This window comes from Hyaena hyaena, unplaced genomic scaffold, assembly GCF_003009895.1.
Source record: "Hyaena hyaena isolate Hyena2069 unplaced genomic scaffold, ASM300989v1 scaffold_13, whole genome shotgun sequence".
Taxonomy (NCBI): domain Eukaryota; kingdom Metazoa; phylum Chordata; class Mammalia; order Carnivora; family Hyaenidae; genus Hyaena; species Hyaena hyaena.
The window spans coordinates 3,451,460-3,475,917 of record NW_024080645.1 but is presented as its reverse complement, the minus strand read 5'-3'; the positions used below and the strand labels follow the sequence as shown (position 1 = coordinate 3,475,917).

General features: G+C 44.0%; 1 protein-coding gene across 2 annotated transcripts in view; it reads right to left on the bottom strand.

Annotated features, from left to right (window-relative positions):
- PDE8A (phosphodiesterase 8A) overlaps window positions 1–24,458 on the bottom strand; it is a 168,567-nt gene that overhangs the window by 88,808 nt on the left and 55,301 nt on the right. The gene's annotated exons all lie outside the window — the stretch shown is intronic.

The window sequence follows — 24,458 nt, the reverse complement described above, 5'->3', positions numbered from 1 at the left end:
TTGGCTTCTTTCACTTAGTAAATGCATTTAAGGTTCCTCCACATCTTTCATAGCTTCACAGTTCATTCCTTTTTAGTGCTGCAAAGCATTCCACTGTCTGGAGGTAGGAGTTTATCCATTCGCCTAATAAAGGACATCTTGGTGGCTTCCAAGACTTAGCAATTAAGAATGAAGCTGCTATAAACATTTTTGCTTGGCTATAAGTCTTCAACCTTCTTACGGCTGAGTTCTTGAGTTCTATGAATCAGACACATCTCTTGCAAATATTTTCTCCCAGTCTGTGGCTCATCTTTTAAAGCTCTTGCTGTTGTCTTTCGTTTAGCAGAACTTTTTAATTCTAATAAAGTTCAGCTTAGCAATTATTTCTTTTATGGATGTTATATCTATTTGCTGGCATTGTATCTAAAAAGGCATCAATCGCCACACCCAAGGTCATCTAGGTTTTTGCCTGGAGAAGTTTCATAGCTTTGTATTTTACTTTTAGGTCTATAATTCATTTCCAGTTGATTCTGTGATGCAAGTAAGGTGTGTATCTAAATTATTTTGCACATGGATGTGCAACTGCTCTAGCACCATGTGTTGAAGCTACTACCCCATTGTTCCCTTATACAGCCTTTGCTCCTTTATCAAAGACCAGGTGACTCTATTGATGTGAGTCTATTTCTGGGCTCTCTATTCTGTTCCACGGGTCTATTTGTCTATTTTTCCCCAACACCCCAATGTCTCGATTACTGTAACTTTCAGTAAGTCTTGAAGTCGGGTCCTATCAGTCACCAAGCTTTGTTCTTCTCCTTTAATATGGTGCTGGCTGTTCTGGGTCTTTTGCCTCTCCGTGTAAACATTAGAATAATTTGTCAATAACCATAAAGTAACTTGCTGGGACTGCACTGAATCCATAGATCAAGTTGGAAAAAACGGACATCTTGACAATGTTGAGTCTTCATACCCACAAATAAGGAACATCTCTCCATTTCTTTAGCTCTCCTTTGATGTTGTTCATCAGAATGCTGTGGTTTTCCTCCGACACATATTAAATGTATACTAATAACAATTTTGTTCATTTTCTGAGTACTGACATAAATGATATTGCGTTCTTAATTTCAAATTCTCCATGCTCGTTGTTAGTATACAGGAAAGCAATGGGCTTACACTAACCTTGTATCCTGCAACCTTGCTACAATCACTTATTAAGTGTCAAAAGTTAGTTTTTCTGTCGACTATTTTGGATTTTCTACCTAAATGATGTCGTCTGTAAACAGAAACAGTTTTAGGTCTTCCTTCTCAACTGTGCCCCTTCTATTTCCTTTTCTTGTCTCACTGCAATGGCAAGAACATCCAGTATGATGTTGAAAAGGAGTGCTGAGGGGACACATCACGGCCCAGTCCCTGATCTTGGCAGGAAAGCTTCAAGTTTCTCATCATTAAGTATGATGTTACCTGCAGGGTTTCCTTACCACGCTGAGGAAGTGCCCCTCTATTCCTAGTTTATCAAGAGTTGTTTTGTTTTGTTTACCATGAATGAGTTTTGGATTCTTCCAGATGCTTTTACTGCATTTATTGATATGATCATGTAATTCTTCCTTTTTAGGCTGCTGACGTATGAGATTACATTAGTTGATTTTCTAATGTTGAACCACTGGCTTTGCTTACCCGGATGAAGCCCACTCGGTTGTGGTACAGAATTCTTTCTACACATTTTTAAATTTGATTTGCTAATATTTTGTTGCGAATTTTTACATCTATGCTCTTGATATTGGTCTATAGTCTCCTTATAATCTGGCTTTGATATTAAGGGAACGCTGGCCTCACAGAATGAGTCAGGAAGTATTCCCTCTGCTTCTACCTTTTGAAAGACCCTGTAAAGAATTAGAATAATTTCTTCTTTAAATGTCTGGTAGAATTTACCAGTAAAGCCATATAGGCCTGGTACTTTCTGTTTTGGAAGGTTATCAATTATTGATTTAATTTCTTCACGAGATCTAGGCCTTATTCAGATCATCAAGTTCTTGTGTGAGTTTTTGACCGTTTGTGTCTTTCAAGGAATTGGTTCGTTTCATCTAGGTTATCACATTTGCGGGCACAGAACTATTCATACTATTTCTTTACTACGCTTTTAACCTCCATGGTCTCTGTAGTTAAGTTCCCACTTTCATTTCTGAAATTAGGAATTTGTGTCTACTCTCTTTTTTAGCTAGCCTGACTTACCGATCTTACTGATTTTTTTCAAAGAACCAGCTTTTGGATTAATTTTTCTCTATTGATTTCAGTTTCACTAATTACTGCTTTAATCCTTATTACTTTTTCTGCTTACTTTGGATTTAATTGTTCTTTTCCCCCCAAGTTTCCTAAGGTGGTAACTTAGATTACTAATTAAGTTTTGTGTGTATGTGTGTTCGTTTATTTTTGAGAGCAAGAGAAACAGAGCACAAGCAAGGGAGGGGCAGAGAGAGGGAGTCACAGAATCTGAATCAGACTCCAGGCTCTGAGTTAGCTGTCAGAACAGAGCCTGACACAGGGCTCGAACCCAGAGACCGCAAGATCATGACCTGAAGTCGGACACTCAACTGACTGAGCCACCCAGGCGCCCCATTAAATTACTAATTTTACACTTGATCTTAGCCAAAAGGCTGAGAAGCGATAGGTTACTAATTTTAGATCAATCTTCTTTTTTAGTATATGCATTCAATGCTACAAATTTCTAAGCACTGCTTTTGCTGTATCCCACCAATCTTGATGTGTTTAATTTTCATTTAATATTTAAAAATTTTTAAGATATCTTCTTTGACCCACATATATTTAAAAGTGTGTTGTATAATCTCCACATATATGGGGATTTCCCGGTTATCTTTCTATTACTGAGTCCTAGTTTAATTTCAATGTGGTCTAGGCAGACACTGTAGGATTTCTTTTCTTTCAAATTTGTTAAAGTGTTATGGCCCAGAACACGGTCTGTTTTGGTGAATACTCTGTATGTACTTCGCTGTTAGATGAAGTTGTCTGTAGATGTCAATTATATCCAGTTGACTGATGGTGGTATCGAGTTCTATTACGTCCTTACTGGTTTTCTGCCTGCTGGGTACGTCCATTTCTGAAAGAAGGATACTGAGGTTCCCTACTACGATAGTGAACTCATGTTTCTCCTTACAGTTCTATTGGTTTTCATCTCCCTGCAGTTTGATGCTCTGTTGTTGTGCGCACACACGTAAAGGACTGTTGTGTCTTCCTGGAGAGCTGACTCACTTATCGTTAGTCCTTCTGTCTCCCTGATAACCCCCTTACTCTGCGGTCTGCTCGGTCTGAAATTAGCACAGCTGTGCTTGCTTGCTTCTGATTCACGTAAGCATGGCCTATCTTTCTCTCTCCATTTACCTTCAACGTATACGTGTCTTTGCACTGAAAGGGAGTTTCTTGTAGACGACATATTTTTTTCCTGATATTAACCATGGGGATCTTGTAGAGTTCCCAGAGGCAAACCTCACAATATGGTGCGCCCTCCTTTCATGCCGCAGCCCCTCGGAAGATTCTAATTCTCTCAGAGTTGTCTGCACTAAGCCTCCAACAAGGCATCGATTACACTTCAGGTTTTCCTGCCCCAGCCAGCACTCCTGAGTGGCTTCCATTCCTGAGTCTCTGATAGGCAGCGAGTCCCTTTATTCTCCTGGCTCTCCAATCTGGGAGGCACTGTGTGGATTTAAGAAGAGCTATGGGGCACCTGCGTGGCTCAGTTGGTGAGTGTCCGACTTTGGCTCAGGTCATATCTCACAGCTTGTGGGTTCAAGCCCTATGTCAGGCTCTTGTGCTGACAGCTCAGAGCCTGGAGCCTGCTTCGAATTCTGTGTCTTCCCTCAATCTCTGCCCCTCCCCACTCGTGTTTTCGCTCTCTCTCTTGCTCTCTCTCTCTCAAAAAATAAACAAACATTAAAAAAAAAAAGAGTTGTTGATCATTCAGTCTCTTCAGCTTTTTAGTTATTGTTAGGGCAGAATGTTGATTCTCAAGCCCCTTATGTGTGGATCAGGAAACTGGAAGCCCCGTGCATTTTTAACAAAATGATGGGCAGGAAGGTCTCAAGTTACAGCCCAAATACACTCGTCAGAACATTGGGTAGTCAAATTGTACAAGCATTCTGGAAAGCACCGAATGGCAAAGGGGATGTGCATCTCCCCAAGCTGCTGTGCCAAGGACACCTCCAAGGCCCCCCCACCCCACCCCCCCGCTCCCACGGGGCCACTCTCTGCCTTCCTTTGGATCAGGCGGAGCACAGGCAGATGGCTCTCATCAGTGCGTCCGCAGCAGCCGCTGGTCAATAACCACAACATCTGCTGGTCAGACAGTGATGTTTTAAGCACTTAAATGCTAACCTGTTAGAATGTTATTTACGTACAGGGCTTTGGTAAGTTTCAATTATGCTTCAGGAAACAGGCTGGAGGTTGTGAGGTGACTTACAATGAATTGTCAGATTCTCCCATTTAACAGAGTAAGTCATGGCTCCTAGTTGAACGTTTTACTTAGAGCATGTGATGTTCAGGAACCCATTACTGAGGTTAAGCCGAAAATGCCAGTACCTGCATACCCAGACGTGAAGATTTGGGGTCTATTAACAAAGATCTGTAAGGGATATGTGCAAAGGCATTTGTCCAGAGCTATGCATAACAGCAAAGTTGCAGGCAATATGGGTATATCTAACTGGGAGACAGTCATATGCTGATCTTAAAAACATATGCTAAGTAAGAAAAGAAACAGAATGAGATCTGTAATACCCTACCATTTATAAAAATTAAAAATACATAAGCACATAACAACAGTACATGCTTTATAACAACCCACAAAAATGAAATAACATACATTAAACACATAAGAATGATGATCTATAGCAGGCAGGAAGGGAAAGGGAGTAGAGAAACAGGTAAAAACAACCAAACCACAAGAAAAGAGTAACGTTGGAGTAGGCAGGGATTTCTTAAGCCTAAACACCACTAACCATAAAGGAAAAACTTGACCAATTAGATTTTAACATTAGGAACTTCTGTTCATCAAAAGACCCTAGTAAGGGAATGAAAACGTCAGCCATAAAAATGCCTGGGTGGCTCAGTCCGGTAAGTGTCTGACTCTTGATTTTGGTTCAGGTCATCACTCACAGTCGTGAGATCCAGCCCCGCAATGAGCACAGTGTGGAGCATGGAGCCTGCTTGGGATTTCTCTCTCTCTCTCTCTCTCTCTCTCTCTCTCTCTCTGTCTCTCTCTGTCCCTCTCCTACTCGTACTCCCTCACACACTCTCTCAAAATATATAAACTTAAAAAAAAGGAAAAGCAAGAAAAAAGAAAAGGTCAGCCACAGAATGGGAGAAGGTATTTGTAAAACATATGACCAACAAAGGACTCATACCTATGATACATAAAGAATGCCTAAAGATCAAGAAGAAATAATCAGACAACCCAAATGGAGAGAGTCTTGCACAGACAGGTGAGGCTAATATGCTAAGTACTGGGCAGGATGATTCAATCCTCTGAACCAGAATTCAACCAGAGAAGGAAATCAAGCTTATCAATGACTATTAGATTCCAGCAATTTTTAAAGAAGGAATGTAAGCAGGCAATTGGAACAGATATTTTAAATTTTACAAAACATATAAACAAAGATCACAGGCTAAAATTGCTTCTGGGTTTTTTTTTATTTTTTTATTTTTGAGACAGAGAGAGAGATGAAGTCTCTTCTATTTTAAGAGAGTTCTTGAGAGAAAATGGAAAAAGAAGCGTCTGCATCTACAATTTGTGTATCTACAAGGGGAAATGAGTTACTTACGCAATGACTACACAGTAGAAAGCTTTGTTTCCATAGAGATTATGACACAACTGATTTAGGCCTTAAATTAGAATATTCCGATTTGAATTGAGAAATGATCTTTTTGTCTAAATGAATAGTGTATTCAGTGCGAATAAAAGCTCTGCACATCTGCTGATATCATTTCCTCTTTACTTCAGTAATAATAATGAGAAGACAGCCACACAAGTCCTAAAAAGGAATTCAGACACCCAAAATTTCACAAGTGCCTGAAAAATATATGGGGAATGACATATTTCTACAGGATGTACAAAAATACTGACCATCAAGAACATAACACATTTCATGATAGCTTTCTACTCCCTTCACAGCTTTTACACTTAAACATCGTCTTGTATTAACCATCTGAGTAAGAAGACAAAAGTCAGTTCTGTCTACCTTCTGTTACTACTACCTGACTCCAACAGATAAGCTGTATAATGAGGCAGGGTGTGGGGGGGTGAGGCAGGGGGTGAGGAATGCATGAAATTATTAACCCAAAGCCACAAAAAACATCAGAATGTTCAGTTTCAAAAGGAGTGGAATGTATGACCCATCAAAGAGTACACATAAACCCTTCAGGGGACCCACGCTGTCCTGGATAAAGCCTGGCGCTCACAGCGTATTCAAGGGTCCTGCGGTGTCTGCCCCAGTGACTTTGAATCCCCTCGAAAGCCCATACCTCTTACTACCGTGCCATGGCCATGGGGCCCACCTATCACAACACAGTCTCGCTCTTTCTTCCTCTCCCCCTCAACTCCACCTCATGTTCCGAAACTCAAGCATGCTACGCCTGTGGCCCCAACCTCCACCTGACTACAGGGTCAAGCCCATGTGCTTGTTTCCGAGGCATCCTGGGATGCCTCCCTCCATCATGGTGGAACTTTATTCCCTTGTTTCCCTGCCAGCCTGAGCTTCTGGGTTCACTTTCATAAGATTGGAGCCTATACAAGCTCAGTGCTTGGTAAGTGCTGAGTAATTACGGAATAATTGATATCCCCAGCATTTCCTCATGTTTTGATAATATGTGTTCCTAAAGGAAATACCTAAGGAAAAAGGATAAACAATCCCGGGTGACAGAGTGAAATGATGATTGGCTATGTTTCCTGATAGGCTTATATTATAAATCATTCTGGGCTGGTTCTAATTCACTGGGAAATCTCTCCAGCTGAAATCTCCAGCTGGAGAAATCTCTTCTAAGCTCTTTCTCAAAAGTCTCCACAGGAAAGATACAATCTTTAATTTTGTTACAGTTGAGTATGCCCTCAATTAACCAAGTATTTAAAGTTCTGTTTGATTAGATTCCTGCCTTGTTTCTCTGGGCATTTTAGCTCCCCATATCAACTGCTATTTCCAACCTCATTTTCTTCAGCTCTCAGTGAAAGGGCCTGATTTCCTTTTGAAAAACAACTGTTCTCCACTTAAATTATAACATATAAGAAATGAATCACAGTATTGGTTTTGAGCCCTGAATCTGAAAATAAAGCACGTTGCACAAAAAGCAGGAAGCAAGGCTTCAAGTTCAACCAAAGGCACAACATTCATATAAAAATGTCAGGATAGGGCCATGTGATTTTATAGAAAAATGGGTGAGACCAATAAAAGCAAACAAATGTAGCGATTAAGAAGATATTTTGGATGTACACTTACATACCCTTAAAATGCCTTTACGTATCAAGCTAAAGGAAACTTGAATTTTATCACGCTGATTTAACAGTGTAAGAAAAGTATCCCAGTAAAAGGAGTTATTAGGAAGGGAGAAAGTATCACACATCCATAGGAGTGACAAGGAACAAACTGAAAACATGAAATTCTAATTTACTCTCAGAAAATGAAACGAGGGCAGACCACTTCTGCAAGTGGCTGGTCTTGCTCATTAGATGTTCATTTTCCCTAAATAGTTTCCAGTACCCAGCTGGCTGAAGGACTTGGGGAAACACGGATTCTCAGCACACTGAAACCGCATCAAGGGAGGAAATGGCACTGCGGGGCAAGTGCACAGAGCCAGCTTCTCTACCTGATCGTACGGGGCCAGAGCAAAGACTGGTCACCAGAGAGGACAAGTCTGAATGTGTGGTTTTGTGTTTATGACCTCTCAACTTTGATTAGCTCTCCTTACTCCAAGCAGAGCAATCATTCGGGGGACATCTGAGCTGTGGTGGGTCTAAGGACATGGCACCGTCAGGAATCACTCAGGAACTTCCCAGCTTAACCCACCCCTGGAGGTGAATGTGCTTGGAGACATTCGAGAGCCTGGTAGTAAATGACAGCGCAGGAGTTAAATCAGGGCACGGCTTCACCGCCACTGCCCTGCTGTCCATGGAAGATTCTGATATTCACATAGGCTAACAGTTTGCTTCTGTAATTGGTAGGTTCAATATGCAGGGCTCTCCTTGCAGGATAATCAAAAACAGTGATTTTAAGTCATTTCCCCACTTTAAACCTGTTCAATGGAAACAGTGCTTCCTCCACTCTTAAACCTGGGACAAGTCTCATAAATTTTCTTCTGCTCACTCTTTCTTAACACGAAGTCCCAGAGATGGATTTTGTTAGTTCCCAGGGGCTTCCAAAACACGCGACCACAAGCTAGGTGGCTTACCACACCCCGAGAGCTCTTTTCTCACAGTTCGGGAGACCAGAGGTCTAAGACCAAGGTGCGGGCAGGGCCGGCTCGCTCTGGAGGCTCCAGCTGTTCCGTGCCTCTGCCCTGGCTTCAGACACCTGCCAGGGGTCCTTGGCTGGTGGCTGCACCACACCGACATCTGTCTGGCATCGCTTGAACTTCTGAGAAGGACGCCAGCCACTGGATTTAGGCCCCAGCCTAATCCAGCACGACCCTATCCCAACTGGTTACATCTGCAAAGGCTCTATTTCCAAATAAGGTCACATTCTGAGGTTCCAGTGGACATTAATTTTGGAAGGACACTATTTAGCCCGGTACACTCATTAAGTCACAAACACAGCCTCGGTTCAGGAATTAAAAACGGTTAACCCACTTCATTGACAAAGATCAAATTGGGCAAAACTACAGTATATTTTGTGGGGGGCAGGGGTGACAAGGAGAAGGTAAGGAGGCCTTATAGGGTCCTGGAATGTTCTATGTCTTGATCTGTGTGCTGGTTACATTTACAAAAATTCATCAAGTTGTACGCTTAAGATTTCTGCATTAACTTTCAAAAGGCGTTTACTTTAAAAAGAAAGCAATCTGTCCAATCTCTTAATAGCACTTCAGTCCTCATTTGTGGAAAAGCCTTTTCTCCAGCAGCGGGCTGGGGGTGGGGGGAGCGGCTGCCTCTGTCTCCCTCACTTCCTCCCCCACCTGTCAGCTGCTGTTTCTGAGGCAGGGAGCCTAGGAAAGGACCAGAAGTTCTCACTTGCCTGGTGCCATCAGACGATTTCTCACTCTTGGAGCCCAATTTCTCTTTCGGAGCAGTTTTGTGGTCTCTTTGGAGATTCTCCTTCTGGGTCTCTCCCACTGCAACTGCTTCAGATGGGCGGTGCCTCTCCTCTGGCTAGTTTTCCCCAACCCTCCCTCACTTTACATCGTAGGGTAGATGACAGAGCCTTTTGTGCGGGGTCCCCCCACCCTGGGCGGCTAGCATCTTAGGCAGGAAACCTTTGGGGATGACCCTACGTCAACCTTCGACGTAAATCCAGCATCTGCCCAGAGCCAGTCTGTTCTCACTGCTCTGCTCGGGGTCCTCATACAGTGTTTAGTGGGATGGAAGGCTGATATATTCAGATTCAAGTCCCCTGTCCTTTCGGGTAAAGTGGCTCTGCCTGACTGACATGAGTGCTTTGTCCTCTAATGTTTAGGGTACTTCCTGTCTATGCCCCCATTTTACTGATGGGCACCTTGAGGAAAGCATCCCCACTTGACACTCTCAGCACTGTTCAGATGTGTGCCAACAGTGGACGTCTCTGAATGGATGTAGAACAAAGAGCCCATGGCTAGGAGAAGGAAGACAAAGATTGTTATTGAAAGCAGAGGAATCTGGGCGGCTACCAAGGTGAACCAGGAGGTAGACCATAAGGAAGGCAGCAAGTCTTCTTATCTTCTTTCGAGTTGGCAGGGCTGACATTCCTGCTGCATAGCATGTGTGTGGTTCAGTCCAATCCCATCAGTTCTATAAACTCAATGAATGAGTGGCGTACTAGGGCTGCTTTCGGTGTTGTGAGTTTTCAACCTCGGGTAGTCACATTGAAGATGTGGGAGGGTGGTATCAAAGACTGCTAGATGCCAGTTGAACTTGAATCCTCATGTATCCTGCTCTGTTACATATATACACACACAGACTCCATGAAACCACAGATTAAATAATCAGTAAGGCTTTGGTTCTGTTGGTGAAACAAAGAATACCATCAGACACACCCATTAAAGGGCCAATATTGTAACTCTTCAGGAAGAGGGCCTGTTTTTATCTCAGGAGCTTCCAAAACCACATTTTCCAGTGATAGCTCTTAAGGAACTTCATGAAAACCTCCAACATGCTGTTCAAGATAAATAACCCCATAGCCTTTTCTTTCTTAGGTTTCTTTCATTTGTTAGTTGGGGAGTTTTAATTTCTTCAAAGGAATGAAGCCAATCACCTTAAACTGAACACTTCAGTGCTGAGTGATGGCTCTCACTGAGTGATGGCTCATCATCACTCAGATGGCTGAGTGAAACCGATCAGTATAAAATGAAATGAGCCTTGGTGTCACCAATATTCTTGGTGTCCTCAACACTTCTAGGAGAGGAAGTCTGAGTTGCATCTTCTGGTACAGGAGCCATATTCGTGGAGTACGGGGTCTGACTTCCTGATGACCGAGCTGTTGAATGCCGCCTCTGACCTCCAACTGCCATTGGCATTTATTGATACGGCAGATATTGGCCTTAGTTCTATCCATTATTTTTGTTACTCTTTTTAAAGGCTGTCTGTCTTCCTTTGGTGTGTGTATTTTGATATTTAAGATATTTGATATTTAATATTAATTTGATATTTAAGATTAAGATATTTAAGACCATTTTTATCTAGTGGTCACTTTTATTAATATTTGTAAACCTTACTTCTTTAGACATTATCGACTTAATCCCCTATAAGAAATGATGACATTAAGATATTTCCTCCACTACCTATTGTAGCCCATTATATTCTTTCTCCTGTTTAGCTTTGTACTCTTAAATATACCTACACCTCTACTGGCTTATCTGTTAGTTCTCAATGATGCTCTTTGAACCCTAGCTAATAAAGACAAGGGAAGAACATTCTTTACCTCCCATCTTCTTTCCTTTTCTCCTCCCAAATTTGGCTGGTGACATAATCTCCGACGGTCAGGTTATGTAACCTTTACATTCTGTTCTACTGCGCTAATCTGCCAATTGGTTTTCATCACAATTAAACAGATCCTGTGCTCATAACCAGTTCTGCTGCTGTAGTTTCTCCAGTGAGCTTCTGGTGGACTGGAGTCTTTAACTAGATTCCTCAAGGAGGATTCATGGGAACATTCTCTCTCAATTTCTTACATTTAAAAAAACCCAATTTCATTGAATATAAAATCCTTTGGGTCCCACTCTTCTGAAGGATTCTGTCCATGTTCTCTTGTGTTGACTGACAAGGAACAGCCCTAATTCCCCCTTTCACAAGTGAGCCAAACTTTTGGCCTGGCTGCCCAAACAATTCGTTGCGTTTGCAGTCCAAAACTTCACATTTCTGTTCCCTGCTTTGGGGAATTTTTGTACTTTTCATTTGTATCTACTATTTGCTCTCTAATGAGTCTATTTCACTTAGCTCACTCCCTCATTCCTATTTTCTATAAATCGTCTTACGTCGCTTTCAACTTTGCCTCCATGCCTTTGATGGTTTTCTTCTTTTCCTTCACTGTCTTTCCTGAACTCAGGTTTCCTTTCCTATTGGCCTGTCATCTCCCTGAGCTCCTGTACTTCTGATCTGTGCTCCAGCTCTTTATAAAGGCGGACTGACTTCGTTTTTAATCTGTGAAATACTTAGTCACCATTTTCATGTGTTCTGGGCCAGTGTTTGTCTGGTGAGAGCCGTCCATCAGCTCCTTGCTTGTCCATGATTCCTTATTATTGTTTTCTTGTAATTACGTTCCAGGAGATCCTGAACTGGTCCAGTCCTGGATTACTCAACTTTTGAAGGCAGTTTTTCCTGGACCGGTTACTTGAAGAAGATTCATCTGGGAGAAGAGCCAGGGCCACATTCAGAGACTCCTCTCTCTTCTTGGCAGGACTGATACCCGTGCCTAACGGGTGTGGAAAGGTGTTAGCTTCTCTCTCCCTAACAAAAGGGACAGGCAGCTGCAGGGGGCTATTCACAGGACAGGGTCTCTCCTCCCCGCCTCCACAAATCAGACTGCTCCCTGTGAACAGTGCTCGTGTTAAGTCCTCACTCAATCCAGCCTCCTCTCTACCTTAGAATCAGACTGGGTCTGGTGAAGCTCCTGACGCCAGCCTGTGGATTCCTTTCCTTTAGTTCAAACAAAACATTTTGGTTTTGAAACCCAGGGTATATTTCTCATCTTGGAAAATGTTCTCAATTTTTTTTTTTTCCCTTTTCCTCAGCTCTGCAGCTCTAAGTATCTTCTGTACACTTCCTCTCATACTCCTGGTTCCATCTTTCAAAGACCCTTTCCGCCTGTTTTCTGGCTTGGGGCTTTAGACCTCTCCTATGTCTCCAAAGTCACAGTCTTCACTTCTGTTTCTTTTTCACCTGGTTGCCAGGGATAATTCCAGGAAGGGACAGAGAAAGGATGACTTTAGCATGTTCAAACCTTAAGTTCTGCTTTTCTTCCTCCAAAAAGAAAACAACTTTATAATTTCTTTGAACACAAAGTAAGTCCAGACAATACGAAAGGGTGCGGAGGAAAAAAATGATTAACCTCAAGTCCTGTCAGCACAGGAGCCTGTATCCTGGTGCACAGAACATCGGTCTTTTCCCGTGTTTTTTTCCCCCCACTTAAAATGAGTATTTTCATGGAAATATAGATCCAAATTATAATTTTAATAGCTACGTGATATTCAGAAGAATCTCCTTTTAACTAAGAGTACCAGGAGGCACTGCAATGTTTAAACTTTAAAATAAACAATCCCATAAACCAGAAGTCATGCCCCCTGAAGATCAAATTTTCCACATTTTAGTTTCCTTGTAAATCAGAGAAAATGAGGGGTTTATTCCACCAGCTTTTAGAAATAAAACAAGCAGGCTTAGGTCTTTAAAAGCTAGGTAACTAAGGGTTCTTTTGAAAAGCTACGGGTTTCCATGACCTTTGTTCCTTGTATAATAAATACACTGTATTTTCCTGGTTTCTCATTTACAAGACAGAGAAAATCCAAACAGCAGAACTATCCAAGTCTTACACCGAGGATGAACAATCTCTGCAGGTTATTAAGGCAGGAAGACAGGAGAATTACGGCCTGCTCCTCTGGCCACCAGAGGGGAGCTGGTACCACGGGGTCAAACAAGGGAGTGTGTGCAAATGGCCTGCGTGCACTATGTGGGTTTTCATTAAAATGTTTTTTCTAATCCATTTCCTTAATTAGGAGAGACTTCGAGCTATGCAAATGCTGAGCCTCAAAGCTGGCGGTAGCTGTGAAGATAGAAAACATTCTGTTCCTTCTTTCAGCGGACAACAGAGACAACAACTTCTTCAACGAAACAGCCCCTACACAAATGAGCAAACCCCCAGATGGCCAAGCACCAGCGGGTGCCAGCGAACAGGCTGTGAGCGAGCGCTACTCGCAAACACATTCTAACAAGTGTTGGAGCACAGCCTGAAAGTTAGGAGATGCCCCTCATAAAACTGGGGAGCCCCTGATTCAATCAGCAGGCAGGCATGAGAGGAACCACGAAGGACCACGGCCAGCAAAGGCCACTAAGCAGCCTCCAGAGATTTATTCATAGGAATCAGGCAGCTGCCAACACTAGCAATGAACATGTGGGTGAGTGCTATGTACTAAAGAGTATCTAATTTAATCTTTACTCAACCCTATAAAGTGGAAACTGTTATTATTCCTAATTACAGACTGGGAAACAGAGGCTCAGAAAGGTTAATGTGTTTGTCAGTCACGTAACCAGTAAGTGAGGGTGTGGAACCTGGACCCCCAAGGCCCAGGCTCAGGCCATTGTGCTAAACAGCCATGGACACTCAGAAAAAGGGAAAGTAGCTTTGACCAAGGAAGGCAGAAAGGCAAGAATCAGGCTGGGTCTGGAGAGGCAGGCAGGACCTGGGCAGGCACAGAGGTACAGAAAGGTCCATGTGAGCAAAAGCCCACAGAGGAACACAGAGGCAGAATCCTAGAGGGCCACACGGCTGGTGCTGACTATAATCCCCCCTCCGCAACCTGGCAAGATGTCGTTACAGAAACTGGGAGACAAGGCACAAAGCTTCTAGTCTAGTTCCTGCCCTGCCTCTCATTATTATCTGACCTCAGGTCAGACACTCACCAGGCTGGGCCTCCTTCTAGTCTGCCAAGTGAGGAATGTAATGGGCTATCAGGTGCAGGTTTAGGTAATCTAACAATAACTTATGTACTTTGTCATTTATAATCTAACATCTATAGATTTCCTTTTGGAAGGAAGACAGGAAGTAGCTATTCAATCACCAGGTGTGGATGTGAAATTCATTCATTCCTTCACTTCAACAAACATTTAAGGGGCGCTTTTTATGCACTAAGACTATACTGAATGCTTAAGTTCTAGAAATAAAAATATGGACCTTATCTCCCAGACGCTAAATGTAGAAGGATGGAAAAATATAAACAAATAATTACAACACTTTGTGAATGTTTAACAACAAACGCTTGTACAGAGTGTGACTGCAAAGTGACTGATTAACTCTACCTTGCGGGGGAGGGGGTCACAAAAGTTTTCACAAGAGTGACGCCTGCTGAAATAAATCTGGAAGGAAAAGCGGGCTGGCTGGGTAAGGAGGGGGGAAAGAAGCATTCAGGAACAACGAAGGGCTAAGTGTGACTGGGATGGAAGATTCCATAGCAGAGAAGGCTATAGAGGGCCTGGGGTCAGACGGCAGGGGGCCTAGTTCACAGGCAGGCAGCAGCAACTACCAGCGGCCACAGTCAAGGGCCCAGGCGCAAACGCCAGGTGAAAACAATAAAACGGGTTGGGAACACTGGCGGCTGGCAGGCCGGTGCTGCTCCTGGGCTCCCAGCTCTGATCAGGGCCAGCACTGGGAAGTGAGTGGCCAGAGGCTCATGCCAAGCTGGGAAGGAATCCCAGGTGCGACAAGGACCTGAAGACATTCCACAAGAAGACAAAACCCGGCAAGAATCCCAACAGCCATTTTCAGACAAGTCGAGGACATCACAAGAGAAAAAAGGGCTAAAATGGTCTCGGGGGCTCCAAGGACTGAAACCGAACGGGCCCATGGAAGTCACAGAGGTCAGATCTCCACCGGAGGGAACTGTACACCTGTGACTGTCGCGGCAGGCTGCCTTCCCAGCAGCATCTCCTTCTGCCGCTTCTTCCTGCACAGCTGGGCGGCCGCCAGATGCTCACTGCTGAGCCCTCTCTGAAGCAGAGCACAGGCACACGGGACCCCCCTACCCCCAGTCCCTGGGACCTGGAGGGAAGTCACCTGTGGGGGGGCAGGGGGTTGTCACAGGCAATGTCTTCCTCCCTGTTAGGAGTGTCTCCACCTGCCCGAGACCACACTGTGCGAGAAGTCTGCTGAAGACAGGGCTGCTACTTTGCATGGGAAGGTAGACATGTGGCCCCAGGGCTTCTGGATCCCTCATCCTAGAGCCTCTGTCCTCCACACTTGTCAGGTGAGGAAAGTAGCTTTTTAGCTGCGGGGCTGTTAGCTGCAGAAGAGCCTGACCCGACAGGGCCTAACCTGCAGAGATGAACAGAGGCAGAGAGTGCGGCTTCAAAGAGAGGTCCTGGCTGAGGCTCGCCACGAATACCGTAGGCAAGAGAAAATGCTTCTATCCCAAGATTTCATAGGCTGTTTTACCATTCTACCTTCTCACAGCTTCACCCAGCATCACCAAAACAATTCGAGTGGAGAAAATAAGGAGTAAATGGAAATAAAATGCGGTATACTGGGGAGAAGAGGACAGAAGGCAAAATGCAATGAATGTTACAAGCACAGAAAAGAGTCTTTAGTTTCAAAAAAAAAAAAAAAAAGGTCTCTGCATATCTGTGAACGACGCTCCAAAGTTTAAAGACAGTTAAGCAGAAAGAGACCCATAAGGACAAAAAAAACCTCTGAAGGGGTCTGGAGGAAACACAGAAGGAATGAAAAAAGGAAAAGACAGCACGAATAAGAAATACAAGTTTCTGACTGTAGCAAACATTAATTTGAGAAGATAACTTTTAACAGAAAGTTGGGTCATTAAAAAAAAAAATCCTGGTTGGAGGGGATCCTACTACCTATGGTTAAAATAAGAAAAGTGACAAAATATGTCAGTTATCATTAATAAAGAATCTCAAGGGTGGGCTGCCTAAATGAAACACCACAATTATGTGCTGTCCAGAGACCTCTGCATGGTCTTCAGTTTGATGAATATTTCTCCTCTTTACATCCCGAAAGACTTTCTGTTGTCATCAGTCCTTTTCAGTGGACTCACATTTACTCTGTCTTGACAAGTCCCGAACACGCGTACTAAAATAAGCTGCCTGCAAAATAAGATTACAAATAAGACACAGTGCTTAACGCTTCCAAGTTAATGACAGCTGATTGAAAAGGACAGCAGGTAACCTTTACTACAGTTAAACTACTGTATGTAAACAGTACAGTATTTTAAAAATACTTTGTAGTCCACAGTAAGAAACACACGTTACAGCGCGAACCAGAGTATACACATGGCAGGGGACAGAGCAGAAAGGAAGCCTTACCTGTGCTGGCAGGTGTGAGGGAGGGACTGGGGAAGAGGTGGTGTCTGAGATGGGCCTTGAAGGGCAGGCAGGATTTTAAGGGGCAAAAAGGCAAAGAAGAGGTTACAACCCAAATAAATCACACAATTAAAAGCAAGCAAGGAATTCAAATACAAGGAACAACAGGGAACACTTTGGGGAGGAGTGTAAACTGGTACATTTGTAAAAGACAACTGAGCGGCACATATACAAAGGCTTGTAAACGTTCACATTCTTTGATTCAGCAAGTCAAGTTACGTGTGCATCTCCTGAAGAAAAATCATGATACTCTGTACCATGTGCATTCAGTACATACTCAAAAAAAAAAAAAAGTCTTTTTAACGTAGGGAAAATTATCATGGCACGGGGAAAAAGATCAAGTTCTATGGATTTCACCACCACATCGTTTATAATAGTCAAATGTCAGCAAGTGGTTAAATACTATCTCCGTAAAATGGAATACTCTGAAGCGCTCCCAATAATGGAAGTACATTAACTGACATGGAACGTGATCCCCTATGTTTTAAACGCAGGTTTCAGAAAAATGTTGTAAGAGCTCATCATTTGTTTTCTTAACGTAGAGATACAGCCTCAGAAACATGACAGGAAGGATGCGCAACAACAAAATAATCAGTGATTTTCTGAGCGGTAGAAGAGCAGATAATTTTTACTTTACTTTTTGCTTAGCTGTACTTTGTAGTTTTCTAGAGCGAACATGTAATTTTCACATTAAGAAATAAAGACATGGGATTATGTAAATTTTCTAAGATAGGAGTAAAGATTTAGTCTTTTTATGGCAAAAGCTGCTGTGGGACACACTGTTTTAGAAGGTGACGCTGAGTGCCACTGCCAAGCGGTCCCTACACACAGCCCTGACAGGGTAGAGGTGACCACGGGGGGCGGGGGACTGTTTTAGCAGGCCTCAATCTCAGTCTTTCATTTTGGTTTTGATGCAGGACACCTCTCCTGAGACAGTGTTACTTCTAACACCACCTTCCTCGGAGAAGGTGGCCGGCCTTCTCTCCACTGTGGACCATTCCTCAGCTTCCAGACCCTTACCTATTTTCCCATCATCTGCAAAGAGACGTGTATGCCCTCTTCGTTCCACATCTGTTTGCTGCCCTCCAGGGAAAAATATTGGCAAAGATTAAATCAAAATCTGAGGGAGCTCTGGCTGTGGACCTGACCACTTCTGAAGCCCGTTCTGAAGTGTGGTTACTCCAGCGGGGCCTGGGGGCCTCCTGGTGGGTGCTGACGAACAGGTCTGAAAAAGAGAGGCCTTTCTTTTGCCCTTACAGGCAAATGACAATCAATTCCTTAGGTTTTCATCTTTACAAATGACTAAATAACCTATTCACTGAGGTATTAATAGATAAAATGTGGGTGGGTAGGGCGCCTGGGTGGCTCAGTTGGTTAAGCCTCAAACTTCAGCTCTGGTCATGATCTCATGGTCAGTGGGTTGGAGCCCCACATTGGGCTCTGTGCTGATGGCTCAGGGCCTGGAGCCTGCTTCAGATTCTGTATCTCCCTCTCTCTCTCTGCCCCTCCTCCTCTCAAAAAAAAACAAACATTAAAAACTTTTAAAAAGAAGAGATAAAATTTGGTATTCATAAACCAAATTAGATCTTACTACAGTTAAAGAGTATCTTAAAAATATATTTTATAATTCACAGTAAGAAACAAGTTACATCACGAACCAGAATACACATATTCCAAACATTACTGAAACACAAATTTCACAGTATTTATCCTTACTGCATGAGCCACTGTTATTTTATATTCCATCTTTTATTTTATTTAAAAAAATTTTTTTTAATGTTTTATTTCTAGGAGAGAGAGAGACAGCGTGAGCGGGGGGGAGAGGGGGGAGGGGGGAGGTCAGAGAGAGAGAGGGAGTCACAGACTCTGAAACAGGTTCCAGGCTCTGAGCTGGCAGTCAGCACAGAGCCCGATGCAGGGCTCAAACCCACAAACCGCGAGATCATGATCTAAGCGAAAGTTGGACGCTTAACCGACTAAGCCACCCAGGCGCCCCTCCATCTTTTATTTTTTTTAAGTTTTATTTATTATCTTGAGAGAGACAAGGACAGCATGAGGGAGGGAGGGGCAGATAGAAAGGGAGACAAAGAATCCCAAGCAGGCTCCCCACTGTCAGTGTGGAGCCCGATGCGGGATATGAACCCACAAAACCATGAGATCACGACCTGAACCAAAACCAAGAGTCAGACACCTAACCACTGAGCCACCCCGGCACACCTCCAACTCATTTTAAAATAATCTATAGTGGGGCGCCAGGGTGGCTCAGTCGGAAGAATCTGACTCTTGATCACAGCTCAGGTCTTGATCTCACAGTCATGAGTTCAAGCCCCTCACTGGGTCCACGCTGTGCAAGAAGGCTACATTAAAAAAAAAAAAAAAAAAAAAGGAAAAAATAGAATAAAATAACGTACAGTAGTTTTTCAGGCAGCCGCACATTTTGGGTCCCTCTTCCAGCTGAGAGGTGGGGACCTATATTCCCTTCCCTTGAACATGGACAGGCTCATGACTGCTTCAAACAATAAAGGATGTTCATTCTCTAGACACTTCCCTTTAGGAACCCAGCCACCAGGCTAAGAAAGTCCAAGCCACAGGGAAGGACTACATATAAGCACTTGGGTCAACAGTCCCACCTGATCCCACCAGCTTTGGAGGCATCACGGGCCCAGAAAATAGACATGTGAGTGAGGAGCCTCAGAATGATTTCTTTAAAAAAAAACTTTAACGTTTATTTTTAAGAGAGAGACAGTGCAAGTGGGGGAGCAGCAAAGAGAGGGAGACACAGAATTTAAAGCAGGCTCCAGGCTCCAAGCTGTCAGCACAGGGCCGGACACTGGGCTTGAACCCATGAACTGTGAGATCATGACCTGAGCTAAAGTTGGATGCTCAACCGACTGAGCCCCCCAGGAGCCCTGAGCCTCCAAATGATTCTAACTGGCAGCCATCTGAGTCATCCCCTGCCATCGGTGGCCCAGGTAAGGTAGGACAGGGGCAAGCCACGCCCTCCCGGGCCCTGTCTAAATTCTTGGACAAGAATCACGAGCATAATAAAATGTCTCTTGTTTAATGCCACTAAGTTCGGGGTATTTGTAACACAGCAATAATAAGTGGAACGACAGTGCTGGGCATGACCTGCAAAACCGAGGTCATGATCCATTACTGGGCAGCCTGACAAACACCGGTTTGGAGGACACTAACTCAGGATCTGAATCTTGGCATCCAACCCTGCCAAGTGACCCTGAGTCTGTGCATATTCAGGGTGGAACTGGAATGGAGGGGATGGGTCGGGTGGGGGAAGGCAGAAAGTGGGGTGTGGCACCATCTGAATGGGCCAGCATCAAATAGGCTTGAGAGTCACTGGGACCAAACTCTAAAGCACATGAAGGCCACAGAGTTCTGGTCTGAGTCTCAAGGTGTCCAAACCTCCTAAGGACACCTCCTTAGGATGGACACCTCCCCACATAATTATCTACCGAAACAGATACTTAAGGTCCCCAAAGCCCCATAAAACCTTTGTGGTCTAAAGGGTGCCTATTTACTTCTATCCATTTTCAACACTGTCAAGCCTGTCTACAGTTTCAGACTTTTCTGTTAATGGATAACTTTCCTCTAAATATAAACTCAGATTAATCTGTTAAGGATTAGCAGATTCTTTTAAAAAAAGAGGGGGGGTTGGTGGTGGGAGGGAGCAAGAAACATTTCGGGGGCTGGGGGTGGAGAATGTCCTGTGGGCTGGGGGCCAGAGAACTTCACTTTAGTTAAATGGGCTTTTGGTTTCTTTCTTTAAATGTCACTAATACAGGCGAATAGAGTATAGGCCCTGAGGCCAAAAACAGGAAATTCACAACTAGGACAGGACTCCCTGAGGACAGCCTGCAGTGGGAGCACCAGGGAAGCCTCCCAGGGTGAGGGGGCTTTCAGCAAGCGCTCCTCCTCGTGAAAGTAGGTCATGGCAAGAAAATGGCCTCGGGGAGCCCCCCTTGAAAGGAAAGGTCCAGACCAGACAGGACATGGGAATGTGGCCACAGTGAACTCTCAAGTCAGAACTTGGTGGACTTTAAGGACTTATGGTGGCCTTGAGATATGAAAAGCATATTTACATTACATTCTCGGTGACCACAAAGGCAAGAACATATATCCCTGAGCTTGAGACACCGGAAGAAAAGACCAACCAGAAAGAACTGGAAACCAGTGGAAAACCGTAGACTAAATTTATTTATGCACAGCATGTCTCCCCCTAACCCATGAAGGAAAACGTTTTACTATTACACCAGATAAGTCGGGTTCAGGTTTTCTTTTCATTTTTCATCTGGATGTGCTGTTCTTCGCTGCCTTCTTTAATATGTAATGGACACAGGTCATTAAAATTTTCTGGAAAACGGTATCTGGGGCAACTGGTGAGCTAAAGTCACTGTCCAAAACAGCAACTAACAACCACACCAACAGCTGCAGCCCCGTTAACACATACAAGCCAACAAGCACCAGCGTGAGACATACTAGAAGCAGAGAACCTAGAACTAGAAGCAGATGAGGTGGAGTTTGGCTGGTACACAGGTCAGAATCAACAGAAGAATGAAATGCATAGACAAACAGGCTGAGAAATTCTTGGCACCTGGAGAAAACGGAATCCAAACAAGTTCCTTTTTACCTCTTCTACCACATGTACAGAAGAGTAAAAGGAAGTTAACAAAACAAAAACAATAAGCCTAAGCAGAACGAACAGATGTACTGTGGCCGCTCAGAAATTAGAAACAACTCTGTTCACCTGTGTGGAATTTAGCTAAGGCCAAACTAAGAAAGAGTCATGTGACTTCAGAAGAAGATTCAAGATGAGTGGACGAAGGAAAGTCGCCCATCAGGAAGAGAAATAACAAACCAAACGAAACTCACTGGCTAAGCGGCAAGTTCATACAGTTCAACCCAACAGACGCCAGGCACTGCCTGGGCTGCAGATACAACTCCTCCATCAAGGAGGTCACGGTCTAGAGGAAAGGACAACAGGCAGAAGAGGACAATGCAGTGTGCTATCTGCTAAGTTAGAGGGAAGCACAGACCACGGCCTTCGAGAAAGACTCCTGGAAGTGATGTCATTCTTAAAGAGCCAGCAGGAGTTAGCCAGATGGAGAAGGGGCTACAGTTATAAGAAATAATGTAAGCCAAGACCGGACCACCAATCTTGGGAAACTCGAGCAAACAAGACATCTGTAGAGGCCTGGAGACAGCCGGTGCCAGCACCCCCATACCCAGGCATCCAGATCCCCCAGCGGACAAACCGCCACGCTGCCATCACGCTCATTCCTGCTCCACTCCGCCCACTTCTCTGATACTCCAGCACCTCCCTCAACACCTGAACAAGGCCATCCCCCTCCACCAGTGTCCTGGCATCAACCTGGTGTCAACATCCATGTAAATAACCCATCTAGCAACTTCAACAAGTTCTGTTACAACTTGTGATTTTCACCTCCACCCCACTGCACTCCAGCCCCTCACCAGCCAGAACCGTCCCGCCACGGAAACGCCAAACTCCAACATCCTACTCTCCGGCCAACAGACCCATCCTGCCAGCTTGCTAGAACCCTTACTCCTCTTCCTAAAATTCTCGGACTTCTAATCTGTCCACACTTCTTTCTTCCCAATTCACCACCTCTCCCATCCCGTACGAACCGCCTGTCCCACCAAGGGGCTACCGTCTCATTCCACCTTCTGCTCTCCCACCTGCCTTCCTGGCCTTGCCAACACGATGCAGGGCAAATTATACACCCTCATCAACGCAACTGTTCATTTCCTATGCTTCTATACCTGGGCTGCTGGGCCCCCTGGGGAAAAAAATCACACAGCTTTGTAGACTGAGGCCACCAAGCACTCATGGTCTCCATCACCAGCTGCCCGGGAATCCTTCTGTAGGCCCCAGACAGCTCTTACCCGCTACAACTCTCCCTATCCAATGGTGTCCTCAAGATGTATAGCCCCTCACTCCGAGGATATGATCTCACTCCTGTTTTGTAAAGAAAAATGAGGCAATCAGGCAATAATAACTCTTTTAACATTTGTGCCTGTTCTTAACCTGCAAAAACGATGGTACTCACTTCCATGCACACTCCTTTGTTCCAATGTCTTCCCTAAAAGAATTGTCCTTCCTCTTGCCCAGAGCTAATCCTACCACCAAGCCTACGTCTTCAAGGATCCCCAACAAGTGTCCCCTCTGTCCTAATCGGTAATCTTTCCCTTTAGCATGGAAACATGCTCCTCTATCTCCCATTTAACAAAGTGAACAAATCTCCCGTAGACCCCGTGAGATGGAAACGCATGACGTGCTACCATGCCACAGACCCTTCTGAAGAAAGCAGCCTTGGCTGGTTAGCTCTCCTCAATATGCTATGACCTGTGTCATGGATGTCACCAAAGCCACTGCCAATACCCAGACATTGCCGCAAGGCTGCGAACTGGTACTGGGGCCGAGACAGCCTGCACCCGAACTGCACAGGAGGGGTGAGTGAGAAATGGACCCAGCCAGGTCTTCTCTACAGAGAGACAGAAAGCGCCCGGGCATGTGTCTGGACTGAAGCTGAAAGCTGGCTTCTCTCTGCCATAAAGCTGCTGTGCTTCTCAACGAAAAAGATGGGAGGCGGACAGCAGCTGCTGCTGACATGCCAGTCAGGATTAAAAATGCACCATTTGGTAACCATCGTGGTAACAGACGTTTCAGGCAAAAATCATCAGTGGAATGTTTAATGAAAAAAGGAAATTTACATAGCCTCAAAATATCTGCCCACAAGATAGTCACTGATCTCCAAGGGAAAGACGGCAAGGTAACCCAGAAGACACCATCTTCATCAAGGAATCACAGTGAAGAGCACCAGGAACGGGAAAAGGGACATAAGGTGCCTCCTGATATGATGCACTAGGAAGGCCACAACATCGCATCTCTGGTATTCCTGCTCCAAATGCAGAACCTGAATCTATCATGAGGGAACAGCACATAGAACTAACATAGAGAAAAAGCTACAAAGAAGTGGCTTGTACTCTTCAAAAATGTCTGATCCCAACAGATAAACACCAGGGGACGTTCCCAGATTAAAGACTAAAGAGACAGGACAATTCCATGGGTGATCTTGGATCTTGGATTGGATCCTAGATTACAAAATAGTAATTTTTCTTTGGTTTCTAAGGGAAATGAGTGGAACAGTTGGTGAAATCTCAGTGAGGTTTGCAGATTAGGTAATCATGCTGTAACAATAGTAATTTCATGATTTTGATATCGGTATTGGTTATAGAAAATGTCCCTGTTTTGAGGAAACACATGCTCAAGTATTCAAGGGTAAAGGGGCCTCATGTCTGCAACTTACTTTCAAATGGTTCCAAAAAAGATAATTATAATGCGGATACAGATAGAGAATAAATGATAACAGCACACAGCAAAATGTTGACATTTGTGCAATCTGTGTGAAGAGTGTCAGGAATTCGTTGTACTATATTTTTTTCAACCTTTCTGTAAGTCTGAAATTATTTCAAAATTTAAAAATAGTTTTTTGTTTAAGCCCAAAATTGTGAGAAGTACAAGGAGAAAGCGGCCAAAACCACAACTGTGGTGGAGGACTTCAAAATGCCACTCTCCTCCTTTGGCAGACTGGGCACACACAAAATCAACACAGACAGGATTTGGAAGATTAATAAGCTTAATTTAACTGATATACTTAGAACTTTGTACCTGAGAGAGACTATGTAT